Source organism: Pan paniscus, chromosome 1 (genome assembly GCF_029289425.2).
Source record: "Pan paniscus chromosome 1, NHGRI_mPanPan1-v2.0_pri, whole genome shotgun sequence".
NCBI classification, from domain to species: Eukaryota; Metazoa; Chordata; class Mammalia; order Primates; family Hominidae; genus Pan; species Pan paniscus.
Genome location: NC_073249.2, coordinates 220,172,987 through 220,196,242, shown reverse-complemented (window position 1 = coordinate 220,196,242; position 23,256 = coordinate 220,172,987). Strand labels below are relative to the sequence as shown.

The window sequence follows — 23,256 nt, the reverse complement described above, 5'->3', positions numbered from 1 at the left end:
TGGATCACCTGAGGTAAGGAGTTCAAGACCAGCCTGACCAACATGGCGAAACCCCATCTCTACTAAAAATACAAAGTTAGCTGGGAATGGTGGTGGGCGCCTGTAATCCCAGCTACTCGGGAGACTGAGGCAGGAGACTCACTTGAACCCGGGAGGCGGAGGTTGCAGTGAGCTGAGATCGCGCCACTGCACTCTAACCTGGGCAACAAGAGCGAAACTCCATCTAAAAAAAAATTATATATATATATATATGGCTCCTCCTATGTGACAGTCCTATGCTAGTATCCAGCAGCATGCAGGAGTTTCCATCACTGTCTTTAGTGAGCTTGCAGTGCAGTGGGAGCTATAGGTAAGAACACAGGAAGCTGTGATGTCATGCTGTGATAGGAGCCTGTGGGGTGCTATGGGGGTACGTAGGATAGACACCAACCACGAGAATTGAAAGGTGATTCAGAGTGGACAGGGGGACAACAAAGGGAGAAGGATGTTCTTAGGAGGGTAAAGAGCAAATGTTCAGAATGTGACATGTCCGAGGAAGCCACATTCACTGTAAATGAAGGTAAGAAATGAGGCTGGAGAGGTTAACTAGAGGCCAGATTTTACTTGACTGCGGAAGTGTTAAGAAGTTTGGACTTCCTGCTAAAAGTAGAGTAGTCATTAACAAGGTTCCGGTGGACAGCGAAAGTTGACATTTGCATTTTAGAGAGATTCTTTTGTTGCCAGAGGCATTGTATGACCAGAAAGTTTAGAACTTGGGTCTGGGGAGTGCTGGGCCATCTTCTTAGTTCTGAGTTATCATTTCCGGCTAGGGCATCAATTCTAACTCGGGGACACAGACATTTGCACCAGTCCTTGGCAGTAATTATGTTTATTTTACTTTATTTTAAAAATTTATTTATTTATTTATTGTAGATGGAGTCTTGCTCTGTTGCCCAGGTTGGAGTGCAGTAGGACCATCTTGGCTCACTGCAACCTCCACCTCCTGGGTTCAAGCAATTCTTCTGCCTTAGCTTCCTGAGTAGCTGGAATTACAGGCACCCACGACCGTGCCCAGCTAATTTTTGTATTTTTAGTAAAGATGGGGTTTCACCATGTTGGCCGGAGTGGTCTTGAACTCCTGACCTCAAGTGATCTGCCCACCTCGGTCTCCCAAAGTACTGGGATTACAGGTGTGAACCACCACACCTGGCCCCCTGGCAGGAATTATGAAACAGACAGGAAAAAAGGAAGGGGATGTAGAGAGAAATATGCACAGATTTTTGGAGAGGCATTGCCTTTCAGAGAATGTTAGGTACAAAAAGCTGCTTTTTAATTTTAAAACAAGCTTTTACATAATTGAAGTTGGAAAGAACAAAACAACACAGTTAAACTATCGAACAATTTAAGGAGAGTAAAACATTTGTGTACCAAGGTATGCAAATTTGGGTATAATCATTAAAGAAACAAATTTACCAGGCCAGTAGAGGAACACAAACTGGGTATAATTATTAAAGTATCAGTGTCAAGGCCGGGCGCTGTGGCTCAGGCCTGTAATCCCAACATTGTGGGAGGCCAGGGCAGGAGGGTTGTTTGAGCCCAGGAGTTCAAGACCAGCCTGGGCAACATGTTGAAACCCTCTGTCTACAAAGAATACAAAAATGAGCTGGGCATGGTGGCGCGTGCCTGTAGTCCCAGCTGCTCAGGAGGCTGAGGTGGGAGGATTGCTTGAGCCCAGGAGGTTGAGGATGCAATGAGCTGAGATCGCTCCATTGCATTCCAGCCTGGGTGACAGAATAAGACTCTGTCTCAAAAAATAAAATAAAAAATAAAGTATCAGTGTTAGTTGAGTTTTACTGAACTACTCATATTTGCATTTTGCTTTTTTAAAAAAATTATTGAGTAGGAAAATGATTTTTAGCCATGTCACAGAATCATAAAGCTGTGAATTAGGTTTAATTTTTATTATTTTTATTTTTTGAGCCAGAGTCTCACTCTGTGCCCAGGCTGGAGTGCAGCAGTGCAAACACTCACTGCAGCCTTGATCCTGGGCTCTAGCGATCCTCCCGCCTCAGCCTCCAGAGTAGTTGGGGCCACAGGTGTGGCCTACGTGGTGTGCCACCATGTCCCACTACTGTTTAAAAAAACTTTTTTTTTTTGTAGAGATGGCATCTTGCCATGTCTCCCAGGCTGGTCTCGAATTCTTGGGCTCAAGGGATACTTCCGCCTTGACCTCCCAAAGTGCTGGGATTACAGGTGTGAGCCACCATGCTCGGCTGAATTAGGTTGTAAAATTAATGTATGTAGTTCATTTTCTGTACTTCTGTTAATTCTCCATTCCTACGACTGTCACACTAAACTGTTTTCTTTAAGAAGCTAGTGGGTCCTCTTCTGCTGTGTTGATTTTAGTGAGGTCCTGGAGCGAGTTTGCCTTCCAGCATCTGAAAGGGAGAAGGCACCGCTTCAGCTGGAGAGACCACTGGGGAAGCTGGGTCCTCATAGAACAAAGTATGAGTCAGGAGCAAGCAGGTGGAGGAAGTGTTCAGTGAAAAGGTGGTGAACGTAGGAATTTGTTGCATTCATGGCACATGGTAAGTCCTGTGTGCCCAGTAGAAAAACTTGTCTTACCTAAGACAAAAGTCTTTCATAAGAGGAATCTCAAAGCACTCATTCAGTTATTCAACCAGTACTGACAAACTGCACCTGCATGCCAGGCACTGTCCTACCACTCACTGAGTGTGCATTGGTGAACAAAATGGGTCTAACCCTTGCCTCTGTGAAACTTACAGTCTAATGGGGAAGAAATATGATACATAATTAGCAGATATGTAAGTGTGATGGTTAATAGCGTCAACTTGATTGGATTGAAGGATACAGAGTATGGATCCTGGGTGTGTCTGTGAGGTTGTTGCCAAAGGAGATTCACATTTGAGTCAGTGGGCTGGGAAAGGCAGACCCACCGTTAATCTGGGTGAGCACAATCAAATCAGCTGCCAGCGAGGCAAGAATATAAACAGGCAGAAACATGTGAAAAGAGAGACTGGCCTAGCCTCCCAGCCTTAGTCTTTCTCCCGTGCTGGATGCTTCCTGCCCTCGAACATCGGACTCCAAGTTCTTCAGTTTCGGAACTTGGACTGGCTCTTCTTGCTCCTCAGCCTGCAGATGGCCTGTTGTGGGACCTTGTGATGATGTGAGTTAATACTTAATAAACTCCCATATATATATATATATATGTGTGTATATATATATATATTCCATGAGTTCTGTCCCTCTAGAGTACCGTAACTAATACAGTAAGTCATTCTAAAAGTAGTGTGCTCTCAGAAAGTCCTGAAACAGAGGGCAATGGGGTGGTGGCGGGAGATGAGTTTTTAGACTGAGTGGACAGGGAAGGCAACCTTGGGGGAGATGACATGTCGAGACCTGAAGTGTGAGAAGGAGCTGTCCAGGTGAAAGCCTGGGGAAAGTACACTTTGGGTACAGAAACAGCAGGAATAAAGGCCAGAAAATAGGAGAGAACTTGGTGTGTTGGAGAAACTTGGAGGAGGTCAGTCTGAAATCACGTAGGAAGCTATTGCCTGTGTCTAAGTGAGAACTGATGGCTTGAGGGAGAGTTGTGGTACTTGGAATGGAGCAGAGCAAAAAGGTTCCACGAACACTGATTCTAGGTTTACATTTTGGATTTAGGCCGGGCGCAGTGGCTCACGCCTGTAATTCCAGCACTTTCAGAGGCTGAGGCAGGAGGATCACTTGAGGTCAGGAGTTCAAGATCAGCCTGGCCAACATGGTGAAACCCCGTCTCTACTAAAAATACAAAAATTAGCTGGGCGTGGTGGCGCCCGCCTGTAGTCCCAGCTCCCAGCTACTTGGGAGGCTGAGGTGGGAAGATCACTTGAGCCTAGAAGGTCGAGGCTGCAGTGAGTGGAGATCATGCCACTACACTTCAACCTAGGTGGTGGAGTGAGACCCTGTCTCAAAAAATTAAAATAAAATAAAATAAATAAATTTTGGATCTAGAATGGACAGGACTTAATGGTAACTTGCACATGAGAAATGAAGGAAAAATAAAATAAATGATGATTCCAGCTTTCTGGCTTAAATAACTGGGTGAACGATGGTGCAGTAGTTTACTGAGTAGGAGATGGAGGGAGCTGGGCATTGGAGTATGGGAGATGGTACCCCCTGATAAACAGTGGGGCTTATAACTTAGCTGAAGACCTAATGGCAAGAGAGATATGAAGCACAGTAAGTTTTCCAAAATGCTTCATTTCAGCAGTCCTGTGGAAAATGTGGGTAGAGATGGGCAACCTGGTTTCATATTACTCAAGAAAGCTTGTGCAGAGATCCCTGTGGTTAGTAACCTGGATTCTAGGGATGAAGGGCAGCTCACTCAGAGGCTCAGCTCTTTGGTCTTCAGCCACTGAGGGTAACAGAAACAGTGGCTGGCTGGCAGTCTTATTTTGGGAAATACAGATTCCTATCCATGATCTGTCTCTTGGAGTCAACAACATTGCAAAAGCAACAGATATCTAATGGAGACACCACTAGAACTCAGGACTTTGGGTTTAATACTCCTTTTATAAGAAAGGATATAAATTTCAAATCATTTATGAAGGTCAGATGAATATTGATTGATCCTTGAATTAAATTTGCCAATGCATCTGGAACCATAATTTCTTTTGAGTTGTTTCTGACCTCTTCCTCAGTCCATCTAAGACTGTGGGATTAAAGTAATCTTCTTAAAAATAATGACTGTAAATGCCTGATATCTTAAAGGTGTCAGATTTTTTTTTTTTTTTTTTTTTGAGATAGAGCCTTGCTCTGTCGCCCAGGCTGGAGTGCAGCGGCAATTTCAGCTGACTGCAACCTCTGCTGCCTGGGTTCAAGTGATTCTCATGCCTCAGCCTCCCGAGTAGCTGGGACTACAAGCGCCCACCACCACAATTGGCTAATGTTTGTATTTTCAGTAGAGACAGGGTTTCACCATGTTGGCCAGGCTGGTCTCCAATTCCTTACTTCAAGTGATCCACCTGCTTCAGCCTCCCAAAGTGCTGGGATTACAGGCTTGAGCCACCGCGCCCAGCCAGATTTTTTTTTTTCCTAGAACAGGCGTGTGTGTGTAATTAAGACACATGACCATTCCTGTGTTGTTGAGTTTCTCTTGTAAAATAAGTGTAATTAAGTCATTAACCTTAGGGAGCTGTGATTCATAAAAACTGGGAAAAAAATGTAACAAAATCTTAGTTTTCACTGACTTAGAAATATAATAAAATCGACTTCCTATTAGTGCACACCATCCTGAGGCATCAGAAGGTACCCCAGGACATCCATGGTAACCATTACATTCATTCAACAAACATTTACTGAGTATCTTACTACATATATTTCTAGTGGTTTCTACTTTTTCAAAGTAAAATCCAGAAAAATTTCTAGTCATTTGAACTTTGCTTCTATTTGAAGTTTTCTTTAATTCTTTATATGCATTTGTCCTGTCTCATTAGAGTATATGATCCTAGTAAAGATTATGATTTCTTTTGTATCTCTTATAGCACACAGCACCACTGTTGACTGTCTTGGCCATAAGCTTAAACTATAGGATGGAAAATTCAGGTGGATACAAACAGCCTAATTGATATAAAAATGGAAAAGAAGCCTCATCAGACCAAGGCTGTAGATTCTACCTCCTTAAAATTTTTCGAGAATCAAATAAACTCTTTGAACCAGTATTTTTACCAGCACTCTAAGGAAATAGGCCAGGCGCAGTGGCTCACGCCTGTAATCCCAGCACTTTGGGAGGCTGAGGCAGGTGAATCACTTGAGGTCAGGAGTTCAAAACCAACCTGGCCAACATGGTGAAACCCCATATCTACTAAAAATACAAAAATTAGCTGGACATGATGGCTTGTGCCTGTAATCCCTACTCAGGAGGCCGAGGCACAAGAATTGCTTGAACCTGGGAGGTGTAGGTTGCAGTGAGCAGAGATCCTGCTGCTGCACTCAGCCTGGGCGACAGAGTGAGACTCCATCTCAAAAACAGCAAAAAACTGAGGAAGTAATCACAATACAGAAAGCTTTATACCCAAAGAGGTTCAATATGGTGTTATTCATAAGAGTGAAAAACTGGCCTGGTAGTAGGACAACTGGCCAAGTAAAATACAGACTATCTATTCATATGCTAATGAGAATTTTATAATTAGGAGTAATACTCAGCCTCCTGAGTAGCTGGAATTACAGGTGCTCACCACCAGGACAACTGGCCAAGTAAAATACAGACTATCTATTCATATGCTAATGAGAATTTTATAATTAGGAGTAATACTCAGCCTCCTGAGTAGCTGGAATTACAGGTGCTCACCACCATGCCTGGGCAATTTTTTGTACTTTTAATAGAGACGGGGTTTCACCGTGTTGGCCAGGCTGGTCTCAAACTCCTGACCTTAGGTGATCCACCTGCCTTGGCCTCCCAAAGTGCTGGAATTATAGGTGTGAACCACTGCGCCTGGCCCAGATATCTCATTACTGTGTAAGGATGAACTTTTGGTGAAGAATTCTCAGGGAAACTTTTTTCTTTCTATCACAGCCAAGACATGAGTAAGCAAGTATTCCCTCCATCCCCTTCTTCAGGACAAACATTTTCTAGGGTCCCAAGTTTATGCAGCCTTTCTTTTGGCATCCCACTCGATTAGGTCCCAGGCTTTGTCTCCCAAATCCCACAAACTCAACCTACTAAAACTCAAGGCTAAGCATCAGCAAACTTTTTCTGTCAGGGGCCAGATGTAAACGTTGTAGGCTTTGTGGGCCATATGGTTTCTCTCACAACTACTCATCTCTGTGGTTGTAATATGAAAGCAGCCATAGACAATACATAAATTAATAGGAGTGGTTGTGTTCCAATAAAACTTTATTTACAACAATGTGTGACAAGCTGGATGTGGCCCACAGTTTGCTGACTCCTGCTCTAGGCCATCGGGAATTGGCAGATGCCCTCAGGGAAGATGCCAACTTCATCATTTTCTTGCCCAGTTGGTGTCATGCTTTCTCTCTCTGTCATGCCTCTGAGGATTTCACTTACTATTTTGTCAGTTCAGTCATACCTTTATAAAGATTTAAAAAATATTTTGCTTGCAGTGTTGAAGTATTCCATACCAGGAGGGTTTCTATGGATATCACCAGGCTGGAGTGCAGTGGCAGGATCTTGGCTTACTGCAAACTCCGCCTCCTGGGTTCAAGCGATTCTCCTGCCTCAGCCTCCTGAGTAGCTGGGATTACAGGTGTGTGCCACCACGCCCAGCTAATTTTTGTATTTTTAGTAGAGACAGGGTTTCACCATGTTGACCAGGATGGTCTCGATCACTTGACCTCGTGATCCACCCACCTCGGCCTCCCAAAGTGCTGGGATTACAGGCGTGAGCCACTATGCCCGGCCGGAGTTACCAGTTTTTGAGAGGAAGACCACAAAGGTAAAATTCCATTTTCATGACATCGTATCATGGATAAATGCAGTAACATGATTTATCACCATTGATGTTGACCTTGATCACCTTGCTGAGAAATACGTAGCCTTCTAAGGCCTACATAAACATAATCAGTGACGTTCAGGTCAACTATTCTGAACAAAATTTGAAGGGTTGAGTCATTGAATCACCATGAAATCTACAACAGAAAACTGTCATATTCATTGCAATTCATGAACCCAAATACATATATTGATGGGACTTCTTTAAGCATAAGTTTAATTTGGTATAGTGTGAGAGCCGGACGTGGTGGTGTACACCTGTAGTCCCAGCTACTTGTGAGGTTGATGTGGGAAGATTGCTTGAGCTCGGGAATCCAAGGCTGTAGCACACCATGATGGAGGCTGTGAATAGCCACTGCACTCCTGCCAGGGCAACATAATGAGACACCCATCTCTAAAAAACGATACAAGTATGCAGTGTGTTTTTGGTGATGCTGTGAACTAGAAATTAATGTTAGAACAGAGTCTTTTCCTTTTTTTTCTTTCTGTTGCCCAAGCTGGAGTGCAATGGCGCGATCTCAGCTCACTGCAACCTCTGCCTCCCAGGTACAAGCGATTCTCCTGTCTCACCCGTCCAAGTAGCTCAGATCGCAGGCATGCGCCACCACACCTGGCTATTTTTTTTTTGTATTTAGTAGAGGCAGGGTTTCACCATATTAGTCAGGCTGGTCGTAAACTCCTGACCTCAGGTGATCCACCTGCCTCAGCCTCCCAAAGTGCTGGGATTACAGGCGTGAGCCACTGCACCCAGCCTAGAACAGAGTCTGAAGATCTGTTCTTTAAGGCAGGCTGAGGCAGGCGGATCATGAGGTCAGGAGATCAAGACCATCCTGGCTAACACTATGAAACCCCGTCTCTACTAAAAATACAAAAAATTAGCCAGGCGTGGTGGCGGGCGCCTGTAGTCCCAGCTACTCGGGAGGCTGAGGCAGGAGAATGGCGTGAATCCGGGAGGCGGAGCTTGCAGTGAGCTGAGATCGCGCCACTGTACTCCAGCCTAGGCGACAGAGCGGGACTCCGTCTCAGGAAAAAAAAAAATCTGTTCTTTAAAAGTTTTGGCATATTATTCTGACTGCAAAAATTTTTGCATGTATCCATGCGGAGGTGAGAACATCTATATGTATCCATATGTCAGATATAGTCCTTGATTTTCTAGAACTGTTTTGCAAAGGAACACATGTTCTCTAGAAATGATTTAGCTGTCCGATGACACTGATTCTTGTTTCCATTCACTGAATAAGCCTTTTGAATGTTTGAACGGTTAAATTTTCCACAACCTATTTAATCTTTTCCAGCAGCCAATAAAAAAGTTTAGTAAAATGAGGCCAGGCGCAGTGGCTCACGCCTGTAATCTCAGCACTTTGGGAGGCCGAGGCAGGCGGATCACCTGAGGTCGGGAGTTCAAGACCAGCCTGACCAAGATGGAGAAACTCCGTCTCTACTAAAAATAGAAAATTAGCTGGGAGTAGTGGCACATGCCTATAATCCCAGCTACTTGGGAGGCTGAGGCAGGAGAATCGCTAGAACCCGGGAGGCGGAGGTTGCGGTGAGCTGAGATCGCGCCATTGCACTCCAGCCTGGGCAATAAGAGCGAAACTCTGTCTCAAAAGAAAAAGAAAAAGAAAGTTTAGTAAAGTGAATCTGAATGATTTATTTGTACAGAAAGAATGAATTTCCTCTTAGTCATACATCCGACACCCACACGATACCTTGTCATTTTCAGAAGAAATCTGATGCCCAATTAGTGTGTTTTAATTTAGCCAGTGGATTTTCCATCTGGCTCTAATGTGTATTCTGGAGGGTGGACTAATATGGAGTTCAATGGTTTGTTAGGTTTTGAGATGGAGTTATTGGCTACAAAGAACATTTCACAGAAGCAGGACTTCATAGATTCTGAGTTTTTCCCCTTGTTTTGGTTAGTTGCAGGATGAATGGGGACAGAAGAAGCAGATGCTACTTATTTTGCGATTACATGCCTTAATATAAATAGTTTAAAATGAGGAAAAACCTTTACAAAAATAGATGACAGAGCAAACTGTTTTCTTGTCTAGCGAAATTTCTGGCAAATAGGTAAATGCTTTGTTATTCTAGGATATAAGTCACAGATTTTAGATAAGCATATTTTGCACAAATAACAAGTTCTCTTTTTAAAAGTTTTAGGCCGGGCGTGGTGGCGCATGCCTGTAATGGGCGGCTGAGGTGGGCGGATCACTTGAGGCCAGGAGTTGAGACTATCCTGGCCAACATGGTGAAACCCCGTTTCTACTAAAAATACAAAAATTAGCAGGTATGGTGGCGCACTCACGTAGTCCCAGCTACTCGGGAGGCTGAGCAAAAGAATTGCTTGAACCCAGGAGATGAAGGTTGCAGTGAGCCGAGATCGCGCCATTGCACTGCAGCCTGGGTGACACAGAGACTGTCTCAAACAAGAAACAAAAAACAAACAAAAAAAAGTTTTGTCATTTTTGCAGATACATACACAGAGAGAGAGAGAAAGAGATCGATCTTGTCAACTTTTAAGACTTCCCTGTGTTGAGTACATTCATATACTAATATTGAAATTAATGATTAAACTCAACCCACAGAAAAATCTAAGACTAAATAAGCCTATTATAAAATTGAAGTTTTCAGTAAGGGTGTTGATTCCTATTATAAAAATAGAGGAGATTCCAGATGTAAGGGCTCCTGGACAAAATATTCTGTTTTCCATTTTGTGGAACGGATTGTTTCAGTCCATTTCCAACAGGTTCGCATTCTGTTTTCATGTTAGGTTTTCTGACCTTCAGTGGTTTTGTTTTCATGTACTTGAGCATATGGTCCCAGACAGCTGACATTGTTCATGTCCTTTACTTCCCTAAGAATTACACAACCTTCCCAGGCTTTCTCATCTCCAGCAGTTTTGTCACATTGCTGAGTAACGTCCACCCTTGGTAATCTCTTAACATTATTTCCATTCTGTATGTAGACAACAAATTAGCATTTATGACCTAGGTTTTCTGTTTTTCATGAAGGTATCAGACAATCTCATATGTCTGTGGAATGTTATGCTTGACTAGGAAGGTGTAAATTGTTTCTTTTGATAGTTCTTAATTTCAAATGATTATGAATTCATTATTTTTAATGAGAGAAAGGTGATTGTATACCTGCAAAACTTTTAAACATCGACCTTTGGTAAAACACAATTCCAATTGTGTTTAATCATGACTACTTAGATATAACTGAACAAGCCCCAGGCACAGAAGTTACGACTAAAACATTCAGCCCTTCCAGGAACAGAACCAGAAATTTCTCCATATGTCTGTAGACGCTGAACTTCAGGATGTCTGTGAATATTTTCTGTGTTCCACTGTCCCCTCGAGTTTGTTTCCCAGCCATGGAAAATGCCCATGAGAAAGAGTTGTGCAATTGCTAACTGTTAGTCACTTTATATTTCCTGTATCCCCTATTTAATTTCCCTGGTAGCTGGCAATAACATCTAGGATTTAAGTTGCTGAAGGGTATTTGGGAAAACCCACATAAATGTCTAAGATGAGGTTTGGCAAGCAATGAATCTTGGTGACATAACAATATTATAACTAGAGATTTCATCAAACAGAGGAGACAGGAAATCCCTGACACTGCCAAACACCCACTTAAACTCATTTGAGTCCGAGAACCATCATTTGTTAAAAATGGATTTTACACAGTTTTTAATTTGATGAGGCTGCTGAAATAAAAATTTGGACCTGAATTTTAGATGCAATGAGATTTCTCAAAGGGACTTTGGGAAAAAAGAAAAGAAAAAAAGAACTTATGTAAAGTTCCCGTAAGGAGAGCAACAGCTGCTATGGAATAGCCCAGCCCTGCTCCACCAGGAAGGGGCCTGAGCTTTGGCAAGGATACACTTAGCCTGACCAATCCAGAGACTCAGCCTCCACTACCAGTGGGATGACGGATTTCCCAGTCGTACTTTTCTCACACCCAAGAACCTAATGGACATAATTTTAAGTTTAAGGCAGCATTATCTATGGGCACAAAAATAATTAGAAAGGATAAATAAGATCTAGTACTTGATAGCACAACAGGGTGACTACAGTCAATAATAATTTAATTCTACAGTTTAAAATAACTAAAGACCCCCTCCCATGCCATTACCTTCAGACTTCTCAACCCCTCCCTGCAAAAAAGAAAAAATAATAACTAAAAGAGTATAATTGGATTGTTTGTAACACAAAGGATAAACGCTTGAGGTGATGAATACCTCATTTACCCTGATGTGATTATTACACACTGTAGGCCTGTACCAAAATTTTTCATGTACCCCATAAATATATATACCTACTATGTACCCACAAAAATTAAAAATTAAAAAAAGACAGTAGTATCTAAATGGAGGTATTATAGTTATCTTTTCCACTGTGAATTCACTGGTCTGAATTTTATCCCAGCCTAGATATTGTTTAATAGTTTGTAAGTTTTAACTGCTTCAAGGTACTTTTTGTTCATGTTTTGTTTTCACTGTAGTCTTGCTCAACACATATGATCAGATTCTGTTCTAGAATTTGTTAACTTTTTATTAGAGGGGCATGTACACTTGAAATCTATTGTCCTATTCTTTACTTTTCTCAAGCTATGCCTGCCAATTCTTTTTTGTTTGTTTGATTTTGTTTGTTTGTTTGTTTTTATTATACTTTAAGTTCTAGGGTACATGTGCACAATGTGCAGGTTTGTTACCTATGTATACGTGTGCCATGTTGGTGTGCTGCACCCGTTAACTCGTCATTTACATTAGGTATATCTCCTAATGCTATCCCTCCCCCCTTCCCCCACCCCATGACAGGCCCCGGTGTGTGATGTTCCCCACCCTGTGTCCAAGTGTTCTCATTGTTCAGTTCCCACCTATGAGTGGGAACATGCGGCGTTTGGTTTTCTGTCCTTGTGATAGTTTGCTCAGAATGATGTTTTCCAGCTTCATCCATGTCCCTACAAAGGACATGAACTCATCCTTTTTTATGGCTGCATAGTATTCCATGGTGTATATGTGCCACATTTTCTTAATTGAGTCTATCATTGATGGACATTTGGGTTGGTTCCAAGTCTTTGCTATTGTGAATAGTGCCACAATAAACATACGTGTGCATGTATCTTTATAGCAGCATGATTTATAATCCTTTGGGTATATACCTAGTAATGGGATGGCTGGGTCAAATGGTATTTCTAGTTCTAGATCCTTGAAGTATCGCCACACTGTCTTCCACAGTGGTTGAACTAGTTTACAGTCCCACCAACAGTGTAAAAGTGTTCCTATTTCTCCACATCCTCTCCGGCATCTTGTTTCCTGACTTTTTAATGATCGCCATTCTAACTGGTGTGAGATGGTATCTCATTGTGGTTTTGATTTGCATTTCTCTGATGTATGCCTGCCAATTCTGTTGTACTTATTGTATCATCCTGGCTAGCTACTTTCTTTGTCAAATTCTTTGATATTTAATTCTATCACTTTGATAAGTATTGAGGTCATCCATTACCATGATATATGTCTATTTATTCCATTTCCACTATTTCAGAGATTTTTATTATATGAATTGGATCATGAATTGAGTGTTACATTTGTATGATTTAATATTTTACCATTATTTGGCAATTTTATCTGCTGATGCTCCTTGCTATGGGCTTTGATTTAATCTCATACCACAGCGATCAGTTCTGCTCCTCCTCAGTTTGCACAATACCTTAGCCTGAAGACCATCATCTTACTTCAAAGGTTGGCATCTGTTTGTGTTTTCATAACTCCTGTAGACAGCAGATGACTGAGTTTTGCTGTATAGTGAGGTCTAGTGTATTTGTTCATAGTGTTATATGTAACTTATCTCCACATTTATATCTTTAGCCCCACTCCCTGGACTCCAGGTCTTGGATGTCTAATAGGTATCTGTATTAGAGATTTCTCTTTTTTTTTTTTTTTTTTTTTTTTTGAGATGGAACCTTGCTCTGTCGGCCAGGCTGGAGTGCAGTGGCACGATTTCGACTCACTGCAACCTCTGCCTCCTGGGTTCAAGCGATTCTACTGCCTCAGCCTCCCAGGCAGCTGGGATTACAGGCATGCCCCCACCATGCACAGCTAATTTTTGTATTTTTAGTAGAGATGGGGTTTCGCCATGTTGGCTGGGCGGGTCTTGAACTCCTGACCTCAGGTGGTCCTCCCACCTCGGCCTCCCAAATTGCTGGGGTTATAGGCGTGAGCCACCTTGCCCTGCCTAGACATTTCTTGTATTGATTTCTTAGGGCTGCTTTAAGAATGTACCACAGGCCAGGCGTGGTGGCTCACACGTGTAATCCTAGCACTTTGGGAGGCCGAGGTGGGCGGATCACAAAGTCAGGAGTTCGAGACTGGCCTGGCCAATATGGTGAAACCCCGTCTCCATTAAAAATACAAAAATTAGCGGGCGTGGTGGCACTTGCTTTTAGTTCCAGCTACTCAGGAGGCTGAGGCAGAGGAATTGCTTGAACCTGGGAGGCAGAGGTTGCAGTGAGTCAAGACTGCGCCACTGCACTCCAGCCTGGACAACAGAGTGAGACTCCATTGCAAACAAACAAACAAACAAACAAACAAACCATAAAAAGAATGTACCACAAATTGGGTGGCTTTAAACAACAGAAATTTATTCTTTCACAGCTTTGGAGGCCCGAAGTCCAAGATCAAGGTGTCACCAGGGCCATGCTGCACTCTGGGTGGAATCCTTCCTGGCCTCTTCTGGCTCCTGGCTGTGGCTGGCAATCTTGGCATTCCTTCACTTGCAGCTGCACCCCTCCCCCGCTGTGCCTCCATCTTCCCATGGTGCCAGTCATAGTGGATGAAGGGCCCATCCTACTCCAGAATGAGTTCATCTTTAAAAAATTGCATCTGTAAGACCCTATTTCCAAATAAGGTTACGTTGCACAGGCCTGAGGGTTAGGGCTTCAGTATATTGTTTTGAGGGACGCAATTCAACCTCTAACAGCATCTGAAACTTCGCATGTCAAAAGAGAATTTTCAATTTCTACCCTGTACACCTGCTTCTCCTTCAGTGTTTCCCATTTCAGTAAATGGCAGCACCATCCACATGATTTCTCAGGCCAGATGCCATCCAGGAGTCAACTTTGACTTCTCTTTTTGTGCTCACACCCGAAATCCAATCCATCAGGGAGTCCCATCAGCCCACCTTCAAAATGTCTTTCCAGCCTCACTGCTTTTCACTACTCCATGGCACTGACCAAAGCCACTGTCCCCACTTGCTTGGAATACTTAGTAACCTCCTGTATAGTTTCCTTGCTTCCACACTGGCCAAGAATTTGCTCTCGGTTGTCCACAGAGCAGCCAGAGAGAATCTTTCAAGAACATGCCATTCCCCTGCTAAAACCCTCCCGTAGCTTCCCAGAACCATCAGAACACAAACTACACTGCCAGTCTTGGGCTCAGGGTGCTGCATTGTTTCACCCTCACCTCACTGCACTTTCCCCTCATTTTGCTGTTGTGTTCCTGACTTTCTGTGTGTGGGGGATTTCAAAAAATTTATTTTAATTTAACTTTTTTTGAGACGGAGTCTCACTCTGTCACCCAGTCTGGAATGCGGTGGCGCTATCTTGGCTTACTGCAACCTCCACCTCCCAAGTTCAAGCAATTCTCCTGCCTCAGCCTCCTGAGTAGCTGGGATTACAGGCACCCACCACCACGCCACCATGCCCAGCTAATTTTTGTATTTTTAGTAAAGACAGGTTTTCACCATGTTGCCCAGGCTGGTCTCGAACTCCTGACCTCAGGTGATCCACCTGCCTTGGCCTCCCAAAGTGCCGGGATTACAGGCATGAGCCACCGCGCCGGCCTTTATTTCATTTTATTATTATTTTTTGACACAGGGTCTTGCTCTGTCGCCCAAGCTGGAGTGCAGCTGTACGATCACGGCTCGCTGCAGCCTCAACCTCCCAGGCTCAATCAATTCTTCAGCCTCAGTCTCTGAAGTAGCTGGGACCATAGGCGCATGCCACCACGCTTGGCTAATTTTTGAATTTTTTTTTTTTTTTTGAGACGGAGTCTCGCTCTGTCGCCCAGGCTGGAGTGCAGTGGCACGATCTTGGCTCATTGCAACCTCTGCCTTCCAGGTTCAAGCAATTCTCCTGTCTCAGACTCTGGTGTAGCTGGGACTACAGGCACTGGCCACCAGGCCCGGCTAATTTTTGTATTTTTAATAGAGATGTGGTTTCACCATATTGGTCAGGCTGGTCTCAAACTCCTGACCTCAGGTGATCCACCCACCTCAGCCTCCCAAAGTGCTGGGATTTCAGGCGTGAGCCACCGCACCCGGCCAATTTTTGATTTTTTTGTACAGACGAGGTCTCACTATGTTGCCCAGGCTGATCTTGAACTCCTGAGCTCAAGCAATCCTCCTGCCTCAGCCTCCCAAAGTGCTGGGATTACAGGCATGAGCCACGGCACCCAGCCCAAAAAAGTGCTTTAAGTAGTTTCATGGAGGCATAATTTACATACCATAAGATCCACTTGTTTTAAATCCACAATTCAAAGATTTTTAAATAAACTTGTAAAGTTGTGCAAATATCATCACAATCCAGTTGGAGAACATATCACCCCAAAAGATCCCCCATATCTGCATACATAATGAATTTTTTTAAGTTTCATTGAGGTATCTTCTTGTGGTTTTTATAAAAGATATTTTCTGGCTGGGCACTGTAATTCTAGCACTTTGGGAGGCCGAGATGGGTAGATCACCTGAGGTCAGGAGTTCGAGACCAGCCTGGCCAACATGGTGAAATCCCGTCTCTACCAAAACTACAAAAAATTAGCCAGGCGTGGTGTCATGCACCTGTAGTCCCAGCTACTCGGGAGGCTGAGACAGGAGAATTGCTTGAACCCAGAAGGCAGAGGTTGCAGCGAGCTGGGATTGCACCACTGCACTCCAGCCTGGGTAACAGAACAGAGTGGGACTCCGTCTCAAAAAAAAAAAAAAAAAAAAAGGTATTTTCTGCCTTGGGACCTTATTTGCTGGTCTCTTTGCCTCCAGCTTCTCATGGCTTACTTAGGCCCTTCAGTAACCTGCTCAAAACTTCCTTCTTCAAAGAAGCCTCTTCTGACCACCCTGTCTAAAATGGAAACTCTCATCTGCTTACACTTCATCCTGATCTTATGTCTGTTTGTGTGGTGTTGCTTTCCCCAGAAAGGACCATGAGAGCAGGAACTTTGTCTTGCATCTGATCATTACATCCCCAGGGCCTAGAACAGTGCCTGGGGTACAGAGGTGCCCAATAAATATGTGTTTAGTCAATGCAAGAATGAAGATAATTGGAGCATCGTCAATTTCCTTATCACTTTATTGCCAGTCTTTGCTTCTTTTAATTCACAATGTTTCTTTGAGTGAATGTCTTAGGGCTGCTTTAAGAATGTAAATTGGGTGGTTATTTTGACTTTTATGTCTGCTTTTCAATATTTCTACTTTTAATTTATTTCACTTACCTAAACCTCGATCTTCCTTACAGGAAAGATAAATTTGGTTCATTCTAATCCTCTTTCTCCTCCAAATTGTGTTTTAGTAGTCTAACCTTCTTTTTGAAATTCTACACGTTTTATAGTTTTTACACTCTGTTTACTGATTGATAACTTGCTATTACTGGTTTTGCTTTTTATTGAGTTAATCTACTTATCTGTCTGCTTTCACATACTTTAAGCTGCCTATTTTATTCTGATTGTGATCAAAGCTGTCACTAGTGTTTATTGATTTTTTTCTGTTCTTTCTCTCTATTTTTACATTTCTACAACATGAAATTTGTACTCACTAGTCTTTCTTTCTTTTTTTTTTTTCTTGGCAGAGTCTCACTCCGTTGCTCAGGCTGGAGTGCAGTGACGTGATCTCAGCTTCTTGTGCTCAAGTGATCCTCCCACCTTAGCCTCCAAAGTAGCTGTGACCACTGGCGTGCCACCATACCCACCTAATTTTTGTATTTTTGGTAGAGATGACATTTTGCATTTTGCCATGTTGCCCAGGCTGGTCTCAAACTCCTGAGCTCTAGCAATTCACCTGCCTCAGCCTCCCAAAATGCTGGAACTACAGGTGTGAGCCATCGTGCCTGGCTTGTAGTCACTAATCTTTACGGATTATTTCACCTTTCTAGTTCTGAAAATCGTCTCCATTCACCTTTCAGAAATGTGAGCTTAGTACACTGTAGCTGTGGGACTAGTAACCTTTCTCTTAGCTCTGAGGTCAAATCACTTTTATTTGGATATGTTTTCTGGGTTTTCTTTCTAAGTTTCGGTTTGAAAACTTAAGAAATGGATGTATGAATGTTTAGAGCCTTGGTTTCTGTTGTTTTCTTTTGTTCTTGTTTTTAAGAGTGTTCCTGAGAAAATTCCTATGCAGCCTAATAATGATACTAGGATTTCATTGAGAAAATTTTAATTTTAATTTTAGAAAAGTTACTTTTTCCGGCCAGATGCAGTGGCTTATGCCTGTAATCCCAGCACTTTGGGAGGCCGAGGCCGGCGGATCACTTGAGATCAGGAATTCCAGACCAGCCTGGCCAACATGGCGAAATCCAGTCTCTACTAAAAATACAAAAATCAGCTGGGCGTAGTGATGGGTGCCTGTAGTCCCAGCTACTCAGGAGGCTGAGGCAGGAGAATCGCTTGAACCCAGGAGGTGGAGGTTGCAATCAGCCAAGATCACCCCATTGCATTCCAGCCTAGTTTCCACATTGCTGATCTTTCCTGATTACCCTGGTACCTTTGTTTAGTACAAATGGGTTTCTTGGATTCATTCTCTAAGTCTTGAATATCTCTTGCCTTGTTATAATCTATTTGTTTAATTTACAGGAGAGGGATTTGCTATATGATAAGCACAGTTAATCCTTTGCTCTTGGCATCTATTTTGCCATTTTCAGCTTTTGTTGGGGTACAATTAAAACTTATTTACAGGTTTAGCAGAGTGTTTTTTCTTTTCTTTTTTTTTTTTTTTTTTTTTTGAGATGGAGTCTCGCTCTGTTGCCCAGGCTGGAGTGCAGTGGCGCGATCTCGGCTCACTGCAACCTGTGCCTCCCAGACTGAAGAGATTCTCATGCTTCACCCTCCGGAGTAGCTGGGACTATAGGCGCCCGCTACCACACCTGGCTAATTTTTGTATTTTTAGTAGAGATGGGGTTTCACCATGTTGCCAGGCTGGTCTCGAACTCCGGACCTCAAGTGATCCTGCCTCGGCCTCCCAAAGTGCTGGGATTACAGGTGTGAGCCACCGTGCCCGACCTCTTTTTCTTTTCTTCCTGTTTTTTTTTTTTTTTTTTTTTTTTTTGAGACAGGGTCTCCCTGTCACCCAGGCTGGAGTGCAGTGGTGTCATCATGGGTCACTGCAGCCTTGACCTCCTGAGCTCAGGCAATCCTCCCACCTCAGCCTCCCTAGTAGCTGGGACTACAGGCATGCACCACCATGCCCAGCTAATTAAAAAAAATTTTTTTTAGAGACAAGGTCTCACTGTGTTTTCCAGGCTGGTCTCGAACTCCTGGGCTCAAGTGATCTACCCCCCTCAACCTCCCAAAGTGCTGGGATTACAGGCGTGCACCACCACACCTGGCCTGGTTTTTTTTTCTATATTGAAAGGCATCGCTTTTGAAGTTATCTATTTTCTTTCATATCCTCAAGTAATCTGACGTAACCCATTTGTGATGACTCATGAACCCAGAGAAGATGTGGCAATTTTACTGTTCTATGTATCTTCTGTTCTTTCTGGCTTGCTCTTACACTTGTAATGCATTTATGCATTCCACAAATACGTATTAAAAGCCTATTCCATTCCAGGTGCTTTTATGGGTACTCAGCTCCATCAATGAGCAAATGAAGTTCCTGCTCTTAGGGCACTTACATTCTAGAGACGGATAATGTATCTGTTTATATACAAGACAGTAAGTAGACAAATGATTAAGGGAAAAAGGTGCAGTAAAGTTAGAAGACAGAGTGGGGCTAAATGGCCTATTTTATTTTATTTTTTTGAGATGGAGTCTCACTCTCTCACCCAGACTGGAGTGCAGTGGCACGATCTCGGCTCACTGCAGCATTTGCTTCCCGGGTTCCAGTTATTCTCCTGCCTCAGCCTCCCAGGTAGCTGGGATTACAGGCACGCACCACCATGCCTGGCTAATTTTTGTATTTTTAGTAGAGATGGAGTTTCACCATGTTGGCTAGGCTGGTCTTGAACTCCTGGACCTCAGGTGATCCTTCTGCCTTGGCCTCCCAACAGTGCTGGGATTACAGGCATGAGGCGCTGTGCCTGGCCTGTAAAGGGGCTATTTTAGAGGGATGGTCACTGATATGGGGCTATTGAGCAGAGATCTGAATGAGGGTGAACAATGAGAAGACACAGGGGAAGAGTGTTTGAGGCCATGCAAAGGGCCTGAGGCAAGAGAGTGCTTCACTTGTTCAAGTGGAGCAAGGCTGGCCTTAGAGTGAGGGCCAGTGCTAGGAGATGCATTCAGAAATGTGGACCCTGTCGAGCCACTGTCCCCTTGATTGTGATTTGCCGGCCACCTGGCCTTGTCACATTCCTGGAACACACCTGTCCTTGCTGTCTTGTGCCTTTTCTCTTTCTGTTCTCTAGAGTGCCAGTGTTCTTTCCGTGGCTGTTCTCATGGGTGCCTTCTCATTGTGCTTTTTACAGCAGTATATTTGCTTACATCTTTTTTTTTTTTGGAAGGAAAATCTGTATTATTTTAATTATTTTTATATACTGAAAACTCAACAGTGTACATTTAATCCAGCTTGGTGGCAAGTTCTTTAGCCTTTGCCTTTTTGAGATTGGTAATGCGGGCCATAGACTTGGAAGCCAGGACATTGCCTCCCCAGTGACAGCAGATCTCGTCGTGTCTGTCTTTGTAATTGGTCCTGATAGCTTCCACCAGCTTAGCCAAAGCTCCTTTGTCTTCCGAGTTAACCCATGCAAAGGCAACAGTGGTGCAGGTCTTCCTGTAGACTAGACGTCCCAGTCTTGCCTTCCCCTTGATAGTGCAGTAAGGGACCCCCATTTTACGACACAGGGCAGGCAGGAAGACAACAGCTCGATGGGATCCATGTCGTGTGCAGTGATCACCAGCTGAGACTTTTTGTTCTCCACCAAGGTGGTGACAGTGTTAACTCCTGCTTGAAGGACATTGAAGGACTGGTGGTCTCTTAGTGGGGACATCCCCTTTGCTGGCAGCTGTCTTCTCAGCCCAGAGCCAACAGCCTCTGCTTCTTCTCTTGCTTTGTCTCTGGTCTGTACTTGTGGGCCAGCTTAAGCAGCTGAGTAGCTGTATGGCGGTCCAGGGCTTGGGTGAACGGGTTCATCACAGGAGGCACTTTCAGCCTCTTATAGAGGATGGCTCTCTGCCACTGCAGCCTGATACAGTGGGGCCATTTCACAAAGCCGGTGAGGTCCCTTTTGGGCTGGATGTCCTGTCCCATGCCAAAATTCTTAGGCTGTTTCTTTTCTTTCTCCTTCCTTCCTTCCTTCCTTCCTTCCTTCCTTCCTTCCTTCCTTCCTTCCTTCCTTCCTTCTTTCTCTTTCTTTCTCTCTTTCTCTTTCTCTCTTTCTCTCTTTCTTTCTTTCTTTTTTTGAGACAGAGTTTTGCTCTTGTTGCCCAGGCTGGAGTGCAATGGCGCAATCTCGGCTCACGGCAACCTCCGCCTCCCGGGTTCAAGTGATTCTCCTGCCTCAGCCTCCCAAGTAGCTGGGATTATGGGCACGTGCCACCACGCCCAGCTAATTCTGTATTTTTAGTAGAGACGGGGGGTTTCTCCATGTTGGTCAGATTGGTCTCGAACTCCCGACCTCAGCTAATCCACCCACCTCAGTCTCCTAAAGTGCTGGGATTACAGGCGTGAGCTACCGTGCTTGGCCTGGCCTTACCGTGCCTGGCCTGGCCTTTTCTTAAACAGGGGATTCACCACTTTCTTGGCTTTCTGCTTCTTCTTGACAGCAGGGGCGGGAGCCGCCTTCTTCCCCTTGGGCTTCTTTCTTTTTGGCATCTTGGGCAGTGGGAGGAGAGATTGTTTACTTCTTTATTGACTTGCCCTAGCACCCCAACTGGCATATCAGTGCCACGTGGGTCGAGACCAAGTTTGTTTGATTACCATGTACTCCCAGGACCTACTACAGCACCTAGGACTCAGCAGGCTCCAACAAGTGTTTGTTAAGTAAGTGAACAAAGATAAACATCTTGGCCGGGCTTGGTAGCTCATGCCTGTAATCCCAGCACTTTGGGAGGCCGAGGTGGGTGGATCACCTGAGGTCAGGAGTTCCAGACCAGCCTGGCCAACATAGTGAAACCCCTATCTCTACTAAAAATATAAAAATTAGCCGGGTGTGGTGATAGACTCCTGTAGTCCCAGCTACTGGGGAGGCTGAGGCAGGAGAATCGCTTGAACCCAGGAGGTGGAAGGTGCAGTGAGCCGAGACTGTGCCATTGCACTCCAGCCTGCAAAACAAGAGAGAAACTCTGTCTAAAAAATTAAAAAAAAAAAAAAAAAAAAAAAGCTTGTATTGGTCAGTGAGTTTCCCTGAGTAGTTTAATTCACTTTATATAAACATGTCCCTCTTTTACTGGGAAGAGAGAACCAGGAGAAGAAAAGAAAAAGACAACCACAACCAAATAAATATGTCCTCACCTCTCATCTCATTATCTCCATCTCCCATGTTTATTACCAAATAACACAGTTCGTATTCCTGGGATTCCCCTATTTGACATTTTTCTGTTCTCATGATCTTGAAGTCGATCCCATATGAATACTAAGGTTCTGGCATTTCTGTCACCACATGTATCAAGCTCTTACCCAACATATTTTCCCATTGCTTCTTGGTTTCCTTTTGACATATTCTTCATAACATTAACCTTATAAGGCATGTAAATATTTCTTTCTTTTTTTTTTTTTTTTTTTTCTTTTTTTGAGACAGGGTCTTGTTCTGTCACCCAGGCTGGAGTGCGGTGGTGCAATCACAGCTCACTGCAGCCTTAACTTCCCAGGGTCATGCAATCTTTCCACCTCAGCCTTCTGAGTAGCTGGGACCACAGGAATGTGCCTCCACGCCCGGCTAATTTTTAAATTTATTTTTGTAAAGATAGGGTCTCACTGTATTGCTCGGGTTGGTCTTGAACTCCTGGGCTCAAGTGATCCTCCCACCTCGGCCTGCCAAAGTACTAAGAGGCGTGAGCCACCGTGCCCGGCCCAGACCTGGTCTTTCTGTCCTGACTTCTTGTTAAGTGATGACAATGTGCTCCTTTTTCATTCTGCCACAGTAGATGGGTTTCTTTTATTATTATTATTATTTTCTTTGTAGAGACAGGGGTCTTGCTTTGTTGCTCAGGCTGGTCTCAAACTCCTGGCTTCAGACAATCCTACCTCAACCTCCCGGAGTGTTGGAATTACAAGTGTGAGACCCTGCCCCTGGTCGAAGAGATGGGTTTCTATTCCATGCAGTTATACACAATTTCTAATTAATACAGCTTACTTGAGAAGGTGAGATTTGATCAGGGCTTTGAAGGATGTGAGTAGCAACTAACTGCGAGAAGGGGGCCAATGAAACAGTAATTCCTAGAGGCTCTGTTCAGACTTAGGGCTTTTGAATATCAGGGGTTCATCATCTGAGCTGCTGAATTAGACTAGGACTTCTTAAATACTTCTAAAATTGGTCTTGGGAATGAACCTGCAAGAAGAAAAAAGCCTAATAAAAATAGTAATAGTAGCAGTAGTAGCAGTACTAGTAATAGCTGGCTGGGC

At 43.8% G+C, this 23,256-nt stretch overlaps 1 pseudogene; it reads right to left on the bottom strand.

The window, feature by feature from the left end:
• Nucleotides 1-17,057: 17,057 nt before the first annotated feature.
• LOC129394833 (large ribosomal subunit protein eL8-like) lies at nucleotides 17,058-23,045 on the bottom strand (annotated as a pseudogene).
• Nucleotides 23,046-23,256: the final 211 nt, after the last annotated feature.